Source organism: Hetaerina americana, unplaced genomic scaffold (assembly GCF_022747635.1).
Source record: "Hetaerina americana unplaced genomic scaffold, ioHetAmer1.1.p SCAF_2, whole genome shotgun sequence".
Taxonomy (NCBI): Eukaryota; Metazoa; Arthropoda; class Insecta; order Odonata; family Calopterygidae; genus Hetaerina; species Hetaerina americana.
This window is the reverse complement of record NW_027286763.1, coordinates 72,361,952-72,371,980: the sequence shown is the minus strand read 5'-3', so window position 1 is coordinate 72,371,980 and position 10,029 is coordinate 72,361,952. Positions and strand designations below refer to the sequence as shown.

General features: G+C 38.9%; 1 long non-coding RNA gene across 2 annotated transcripts; it reads left to right on the top strand.

Moving 5' to 3' along the window:
• Positions 1–2,431: 2,431 nt before the first annotated feature.
• Positions 2,432–9,097, top strand: LOC139687794 (uncharacterized). Of its 2 annotated transcripts, XR_011700664.1 has the most exons (4): positions 2,432–3,124; positions 5,496–5,648; positions 6,795–7,017; positions 8,738–9,097. It is a non-coding gene; the product is annotated as an uncharacterized lncRNA (long non-coding RNA). The 2 variants fall into 2 exon arrangements; XR_011700663.1 differs by lacking the exon at positions 8,738–9,097 and having other exon boundaries at positions 6,795–8,084.
• The last annotated feature ends 932 nt before the right edge of the window (positions 9,098–10,029 follow it).

Genomic DNA, 10,029 nt, shown 5'->3' with positions numbered 1-10,029 from the left:
ACAGGGAGCCAAATCAGGTGAATTCGGTGGCTGTTGGATGGTATTTGTTGCATTTTTCGTGAAAAAATTACGAATAATGATAGCACTGTGCGACGGTGCGTTATCATGGTGCAAAATCCACGAGTTTTCTGCCCACATTTCTGGTCTCTTTCGGCGAATTGCTTCACGCAAACGTCTCATAACGCCCAAATAATACTCTTTGTTTACTGTCTGGCCTTCTGGCAAAAATTCATGATGCACTACACCGTTGTAATCCATGAAAACCGTCAGCATTGCCTTCTTTTTTGACTGAAAACGACGTGGTTTTTTTGGTCTCGGCTCATTTGGTGAACGCCATTCACTTGCCTGATGTCTGGATTGCGTGTCGTACTCATAAACCCACGTCTCGTCTCCAGTAATGATCCTTTTGATGAATGTGGGATCGGATTCAGCCTCGCAAATCATGTCTTTTGCGACGTCAACACGGTCTCTTTTTTGCATGAAATTGAGGTCTTTTGGCACCAACTTTGCTGCTACACGACGGAAACCCAAGTCATTAACCACAATGTCTTGGGCGGATCCATAGGCAATGTTCAAGTCCTCCGCTATTTCTCTGTTGGTTAATTTGCGGTTATTGACCAACATTTCTTTTACTTTATCAATTTTTTCACCGACTTTCGATGTCGATGGTCTGCCACTGCGTTCATCATCTTCGATTGACTCACGACCACTTCTGAACCGCTCGTGCCACTGGTAAACGACCGTTTTTTTTAGAGAATCGTTGCCGAAACACTTTTCCAACATTTCCAACGTCCGTGCGCCACTAAATCCGTTTTTTACGCAAAATTTAATACAAGTTCGTTGTTGCAAATTTAAATCCATTTCTGAAATTGTAAAAAATCGCCAACACACACAGAGATAGATGTACTCTTGGCTACGTAACTTTTGCAAATGTCAAGTTATGACACTAAGATTTAAAGGGAATATCCACAACAGATGTACCAATTTAACAAAAAAAACAGAACTCAAATCGGAACGATGGGAGCGCCACACGGTGGTTATTCCGGGAACTTTTTGATCAAGGTAGTATGCTGCAAGAATACGGGATCCTCACGAAGTTGGATTAATTGCCAAATAGGATCGCTGGCAGCGTAGAGGAGCTAGATATGTAAAATGTTGTAGTGATGAACTTAGTAGCGCATCCAAAATTTTAGAGCAGCAGGGCTGGGTATCACTCAAGCAGCGAAGGTTAAATTACAGATTGAAGCTCTCGCATAAATTGGAAGGGCGTCTCTTTAGCAGCGATGTTGAAAATATACTATTACCCCCATCGTACTATGGTAGGAGAGATCATGTCAATTATCAAGAGTCAAGATCATGAGATTAAGTGTAGGATAAATGGATTAAAGATATAATTTTTTCCACGAACGATAAGGGATAAGAATAACATTGTCCGACCGCCGTGCCATTTCTTCGTCAATACTAGGTTTCAGTCTTAGGTACATTCAGGTTTATGTATTTCTTGCTCCCAGACTGATAAGTATGCGCTGACTGTCTTCGAGATGGCTGGGCGCCTATTAGGTAAAAATTCACGACTTTAATGGTAATTAAAGTTTTTTCTCCACCGCAGAATGCATTTAGACCTCGATGAATTAAAAGGTGATCAATCTGTAGGGATATTCGAGAGGTGGTATAACCTTAACACTATGAAAATATTTCAATGAAATAAATTCTTTTGATTAAAAAATTAGATTAATAAATAAAAGTAATAACCAAATGTCATCAGTCATCTCCATATAGGAAAACAGAACAGTGTCATCGAGGAAGTAAAGATTTTATATTCAGATATACTTAGATATTTCGATTAAATATTCTGATTTTGATTGCATTGTAATGTGCAAAGCACGAATTTTTGCATTCCGTTCTTCGTATCATGCATTGGAATGTTCAAAAACGTTATGCTCGGTTTTTGAAGCGATGACTATGGAGGAACAAGTGAAAGAATTGCGGAAAAATGCCGTCCCACTTCCAAACTTCTTTCAAAATATATTAAGGTGACGAATGCCAATTGACTGGGAGTGGATAGGCCCCGGTCTCCCGTTTTCAAGACATCCCTTTCTTACCAGGGGTTAGTTTTCGGGTGTTTCCCCGCCTTTAGGGTAGGGGGATTGAGACCAACCAACGTGATGATAGAGTCACCGCGAAAGAGGAATTGAATGCTACTCAAGGATATCCCAGTGCATAGTCCGTCGGATGGGACGCAGTTGACTCATCGCATTACCGAGGCGGGATCGGCAACGCTGCTTCACCTGTGCCTCCACCCTCCCTCCCCCTCTCTTTTGTCCCACCATCCAACCGACCCTCCCCGTTATGTACAAGGTTCCATGCCCTTATGTAATAATCCCAAAGAAAACTAAGGAAATATTCAGGTTCCTACTACCCACTGAAGAATAGCAGTTGCCAACACATTTATTTAACCGAGTACGGGATGAAATTTTCCATGCAGCAATTTATCGCCAATTTAATTTGAACCTGTAAATAATTTTCCAGTTCGCAAGGCATTAGCCTCATAATTGGACTCATTTACTTACATGTGTGTTTGGGCATGTACAATGAGACCCAAGTCTGGATTCACTGGATGGTCACACGAATGCTCGTTTAATGACGCGCGCACATTTCTGGAGGGGCATGCAATTGCATCGTTGGCTGGTGGTCTTGGGCACAGCTGTACGTACACTCCGCACTGAATCTATCGCCAAGGAAGGGAGCGGTTAACTGCAGGATCCCAGTTCGCTCCTGTGCAAAGCCCTGCGAAGATACGCGAAATGCGCACTTTCGGAATTGAAATGGGCCAACCATTCCCTCCGCCTCCTTTTCCTTCGTCCCAATTCGATTTCACTCTCTCTTGAGCGAAGTCTCACACTAAATAAACCTCCCTAGCCTCCCCCGCCTTCCTCCCAAAGTACCCACCTTACTTGCCGACGGGTATTTGGTCTCGCCAGTTCGCTTTGAGAGCTGGGATGAGGCAGCCGATCAGAGCGGATGGATATCCCGGAGCTGGTAGGTGGATACCGTGAGTTCATATCGTCGGGCTACTCAAGAGAAGACTTAAACGGTCGTAATCACGGGCAGTTCTATATCATTGGTGAGTGGCGATTCCATGCAAGCCCACGTAGATTAGGGTTCTTCATAAGCGTGTACAGTGTATCAATTTTCTAATTGTCATGCTTAGATTATCTAGAGCCTAGGGCCATTTGCGAAATTTGACGGTTGTAAGTTGGTACGCATGTAGTCAGTCTAAAAAAATTATTTTGAAATGTGCTTTCTTTTGCTGGCATCCGTATATACACTGAGCGAACGGTTAAAGTACGCTGTAAATCCAACCTTCAGCTTGGCTCAATGGTCGTTGGTTATTGTCCTTGGTTGTATTAATGATTGTCCCGTAATTGTTATCACTGGGAATCGTGCGGTGGGTAACGTACTGGCTTCCCACCCCGAGGGTCCTAGTTTGAATCCTAGAGGCGGCAGGTATATTTCGGTGTTTTCGTGATCCCTACGATGAAGGTGCTTTGTGGAGAGCACTTTGCGGGAGTACACCGTCCGTCGTATGGGACGTTAAACTGCGGACCCCATTGCGCCTTTCGTTACGAGTGAACTACTGCCCACGTCAGGTTTATATCCGCCCTTCCTTCCTCTCTAATCCATCCCATATTGGAGCTAATGACCTTTGCTTTCGGCCGCCTCACCTAAAATTCCGAATATTGTCGATCTTCGGCTAATATTGAGATTGCAATCACGGCCGCGGTAGCTTCCAATTCTTGTGTGCACACGCATTGAAATTTCGATTTGCGACGTCCAATTCTTCATCGTTGTAGACGATCCACAATATATAATCGGATTATCTGCTGGTCTAACACCCCCACTCGGCATGTTTCGAAATGGGAGGGGACTGCAGATTCGATCATGTTAAGTGGATAAAAATTCATTCTGAATTTTGAAGTTCATTCCTTCGTAGGCGACGGTGGCACCCTAATTAGTATCGCGCTCGCCATTCAAGCACAGGCTGTGCGCTCACAAATAGCGTCGGGTTAGCGAGCCACTGCAATGTATTTCCCAGGAATCCTTACAAGGAAAACAAAGGTACCGTCCTGGCGCGTTGGAGCTCGGTGAAATTAGCCACCAATTCCTTATTTTTGTCAGTCTTAAAAAAATACTATTTTGAAATTGCTTTCTCTGCAAATACGCTTCAGATGAGGTCACTCCTAGAATGAATCTCGTCAAGCTTCCCTCGTCATTTCATCTTACGTCTATTTTTGGAGAATCACCCCATAAAATTCCACCTGCTGCCGAGATGAGAAAATATGGGTAAAATCCACTAACTTAAGGTTTCTCTGTCTCTGCTGAGTCAATTAACTTATTAATTTCACTCACTTCCCGGATAATATACGTGCAATGATTAATTATTTATAGTCTTATCAAGTAGGAATGGTGTAAACATTGACACTGTTATAGAACCGAGAATAAAAGATTGCTATGTATTTTCCATAAAACTTCACATTTGCGATAATCAGTTTCAATGCGAAGTCAGTCCTTGGGTACTTTAAGATGATGACCCTGAGTTGAAATTGGAAAGCAAATGAAAGTTTTGTAGGAAGTACATCGCATTCTCCTTTCATTAAAAAAATGCATTCCCATGCAATCAAGACTGATATTGAGTGTATTAAATGGGAGAATGTTAGTCAAGACGGGTAACTGTGGGATTATACGTGGGAAGTTGGGTGGAATGAAGGTAGGTAGAATGATAGATTTTTTGTGAGTTGAGTCTGGTATTCTTTCTTGGCAAGGTTGAGAAGTGGTGGCTGTGTTTTAGTATCTTTCCAATGCCAACTTGAAACTTCTAGCTATTGATTAACTAAGATATCATGTACAAGTTAGCTTTATTATTTAGTAACATTAGTTAAAAGTATTTTTTCTCTTATGGTGAAATATTTTACCTAATTGATCAATCCGCAATGAAAACTTACTTGTAAAATATGGCACCAACTTCTGGTGGAGGCAAAGGATTTTGAGAAACCACTTCTTAAATATGTAGCATCTGCCAAATCAAGTGAGTTAATGTAGATTTTGTGGTATTAATAGGACTAGGAAATTTATCACTTTCATGACACCTAAGGTAGAATTACATCTTTAAATTAGCTTTTATTTGAGAGTAGAGTAGCCCATGTTGTAGCATGACATCTTTGGCAAAACATCCCAAAAGTAACCAAATAAGCCCAATTTGTAATCACCCCAATGATGCAGGATTGCTGATATCTTATTATTTATTGAAAGAAGTCATTTTTCTCATAATATTAAATCAACATAATTTTATGATGGAAATTTAGCTTGCAAATTATTTCTTCTGGGAGGTGCAGTAGCCAAGGGATTATATAATTCAGTTTAACTCTGAAGGGCCCGGCCATATTCCAGGTGACTTTGGAAAATTCCTCGCTTAACTGTCATTCTATTATTTTCAGGGTGCTTAAACCACAGGCAGCCCAAGGAAATGAACTGCTTCATCTCAGTTCCTTAATTTTGGCATGATGCCCTATTTTGCCAAACTCCTGTGCAAGCTGGTGTGCGGTATTCTGTGAAACCTTCTAATCCGACATGCCTTTGGCCTTTGTGAGGTGAGCTGCACCCTCTTATTTATAAAAATCAATCTTTGTGGTGATCACTGCGGTTACTCTTGTTTAATCATTAATTTACTTTGATTTTCCAATAGTTTTCGAATTTGACTAAGTATCATGGATTTGGGTTAAGCCATATTGCATATTAAGCTTAAGCTGACTGGGATGTCCTGTTTATTTAGGTTATCTGACAACATTAATTAACTTGTAGGTTGGCTTAGATATATTTCACCTAGTATTAAACTGAATTTTATGCGACATTCATAAATCAGCAAGGTAATAATGGGCATGTTCTGGGGATCATCTGTATACATGTTGTACAAAGTTATCAATTATATAGGCCTTTATTCAAAAAATTTAAAATTTCTTACCATTCCCTCTATGTAATATATATTTGCCATGTCTGTCTTAATCATAAATAATATCCAGATCTTTCATGCAAATAGCAAAAATCACTCTTATTCAACTAGAAATCATAACATCCACATAAGTTATCATAAATCAGCAATTCCATATAAAATCCCAATAGTAATGGGTGTAATAATTTATAACACTATACCAAACTCATTGAAATGAATGATAAATTGTGGTTCCAAATTGAAACTTAGGAAATTCCTTCTAATGAAGTGTTACTTTTCATTGGATAAATATAAAAATAAAATATAATTGTAATGCTTGTCATTGCATGCCTGGGTTCTCCATCCACGTTGGTTGTTTTGGTGACGACAGTTCCGCTGGCTATCATGCCTGGGTCTTCAGGTCAAAGGCATTTTTTTGAAGCTTTCTTGTACCAGACCAAGAAATATCACATTGGGCGATGGATATCCATTTAACATTGCGTGGAAAAGGACAATCCAATCAGAGTGTAGTACATGACTAACAGCCCTATGTAAAACAGGCAAGAAAGCTTTTAAAAATACCTACGACCTGAAGATGCAGGCAGGATGGCCAGGAAAACTGTCATCACCAAAAGACAACCAATCCGGATGGAGAACCCGGAAATGCAAAGAGAAGCAATTCAATGCTGTGGAAACCTTGCACAAAGTCATTGTGATGCATAGTTTTTATTGCATACTTTCATGTGTACACTTTTTTTAAGCATGTTCATAGTGCTAAATAATATATTTTTTTAATTTCTTTTTTAAGACTCCTATGCTACTACCGAAATTTACTACTACCACCAAGATCTGCACAGACAATGGCTCCAGGCATGTTCGAGCCCAGACTGTTATGCGCACGCCGCCGCAACCCTCCCACTCATTGCCGCGTCAAGCGACACTCGACTGGGAGCAGAGTCCGTCCTGTGGAGACGGCCTGGTATAGGCACGTCAATTCAGCGCCATCCATTTTCAGGGCTAGTATATCTATGGTCTGTGGACAATAAAAATGTTATTTGGGCCCTCATTCCTTCAGCTTCTGTATGTTCAATTTCTTCGTTTTATTCTTTTCTGTTTTTGAGTTCATTTGTGATTTCACTAGATGGTTAAGAGGTTCTTCGGTGATGGAGACATTCTTGTCTTATTGTTTACCACTGGATTTCCTTCTATGATGTCCATTAGGTCACTTCTGTCAACGCTGTGATGTTTTCTGGGTGTAAGGTTTTCCACCACACAAGTTTAACACCTACTTTCAATTTCATCCAATATCAACTCTTTCCCTTCATTTTGCCTTTTAATATAAAATGCCTTTGAATTTACGTACAAACATTATTTTCTTAAGTTAATCAACAGTGGTGCAAAGTGACCTTAGCTGCTGATGCAACCTTCAAACATAAAACTAACATGCTTCTTATATACCTTCTTCTTTCATATTCCCAGCAATCTCACTTCTATTGCACACATTGAATGTTTATTTCCAGGCAATATGCCCTGCAATAATTCCCACTTTCTTCAAACTATTCCCAAAAAACGTCTCCCCCCCCCCCTCTTACCTTGCTGCTAACTTATTGTTTTAATTTCATTACCATTTAATTTTTTTCCTATCTCCATGCAATTTCATAAGCTTCCAATATATGCTTAATCACTGGCAGTAGCAACTGTGTTAAGTGTTATATAACAACACAATTTGTTTAAATAAGTGCTAACTTCCTCTGTTAAAGGATATTGAGCAAGCCAGGTGTGATGATTGATAACTGGCAAGACATTTCCTTGTTTACCCTCACTGTTTTCCCAGCTCTCCTGCCTTGGACTCGCCCAACACACACTCCGTTTCTTTCAGTCTGTCCTTATTCTCACATCCCAATCTTCTTCATTCCTTGTTACATATTTGGTCAGCTTTTGGGATATATATTGCTCACATGGGCAGGTAAGGAGAGTAGAAGAGGAGGCTAAGCAGTGGTTGGAGCTCCTTAAGAAAAAAACTAAAAATCCATCAATAAGTCTGTAAAGCATCTTACGATATTCATTATTAGCCCAGATGATTTGCCATTAAATAAACATATTTGCTGATGTGAAATATATGTTGTTCCAACTTCCATTGTACCTTATCTTCCTTTTCTTGAAAGGAAAGAGATTCCATTATATTAACTTTGTCTTATAATTTCCACATTCATATGATTATATTTAAATGTATTTTGAAATCTTAACACAAACATAATAATGCATTTTAGGCTCAAATTTCTTGCATGGTATTTGACTGATGATCTGAAGTTATTAAATTCAGCAAGGCATTCTTAACCATTCTTAATCACAGATATATTATTTTAAAGGTGTTCTACCCATTACTGTTAGACAAATTTATAAAATGTTGGAATCGAGTAAGTAGCAGCAGTAGTTAATCAAAATATTTTCAATAAATTCTAATTGATGAATTTAATCTGTTTCACTAAAATACCATATGTATGAAATTCATTTCCATTTGAATTAAAGCTTAATATCTTTAATATTTCTTTGTGGTCATATGCATAGATTTAAAGTGAAAGTTTCATTTTTTAAGGGGAACAATCTTTCAATCTTAAACCAGTAAATATTTCTTTAGCCCTTTTGATCACTCAGATAATTATATTTTTGCTTAAAACATCCTAATAGTAGTTTAGAAAACTACATTAACTTAAAATTCATTATCATACTATTTCAATTCTTTTCCCTCAGGTTTTCTATTGGATGCTTATGCTAAGTGAGAACAGAATCATCCATTGGAATAAAGGTTGATCAGCCAGCTTTCTCACCGAAGGAAATAAGGAACGAAGGTGTAGATTTCCTTTCTGCTGCCAAGTTGGACAGTGTCATCAGCATTGAAAGAATTGCACTTCATTCAGTCAGCCTTAAATGAGGCCTCTGAAGAGACTGCTTCTCCTTCACTGCTAACTTTGTGGACAGTGGCTATGAGGGTATTTTAGGAAAATTTTCTGGTCAAAAAAGGATATTTTGAATACTGATGCAATTTCTAATACAAATGTATCTCATGATGTATCTCAGATGTATCTCATACAAATGTATTTGAGTAATAAAGATGAGCTAAACAATAATGTTGTCTAATTTTTAAATATTTCTTTGTAAACTCTGGATGACTACTTTTGCCTTAATATGCTACTCATGGAATAAAAAGAGAAATAGAAGAATTCATCTAAAAAAAAATAAGATCTCTTTTCCAAGGTTAACACTTTATACAAATGCTGACAAAGAAAACTGTAAATGAAAATGTTCTATCTCCAAAAAATAATGGCATTCTGAATATATCTTCACCCTCTGCCATACTTTTGGCAATGTGGGTTATTCGATTCGTTATGAATTATAACCCGTATACGTACATACTTTAACTTGAATGGAATGTTTTTTCCTGCAAGTATATTGTTTAAGAATTGATTATTCAAAACCGAGAAAACCATGAAATTGTCATTATTTCAATTAATTATCATGTAATTGTTAAGAAGTAGGTTTACCATATATAAAAAAATATGTAACATGTGTAGCATATGTATAATACGAAAAGATGCCTTAATCCGTACGTTGGTAGCCTAAAATGTTGTCAAATTATAAAGTAAATGTATACTTTCCTGCATAGCAACATTGTGTGCAATCTGAAATCTGAGATTAAAATAAACATCAGCTACATTTGCCCGCGCCTGGTGAAAAATTACGTCATGCACCGAACTGAACGACGTTCTATAATTAGAGTTAATTGGTCTATCACATACGAAAAAGCATGGTATCGAATGTTTTCCAAGAACCGGGTCACGCTTCAAAAAAGAGTAGCTCCATCGACGCCCAACCGCTCACGAGCCGTCTCGGAGTACCGTGAGGCCAAAAGTGAGGTTCCAGGCCTCCCCGAGAAAATATATTCAAGTCCGAGTCCACCCGGCGAAAAATATTCTAAGTCCAGAGCCCCTCGCTAAGCGAGAGAGGCGTCGAGGCAGGCAGATGCCTTGGATTCGTCAGGTGAG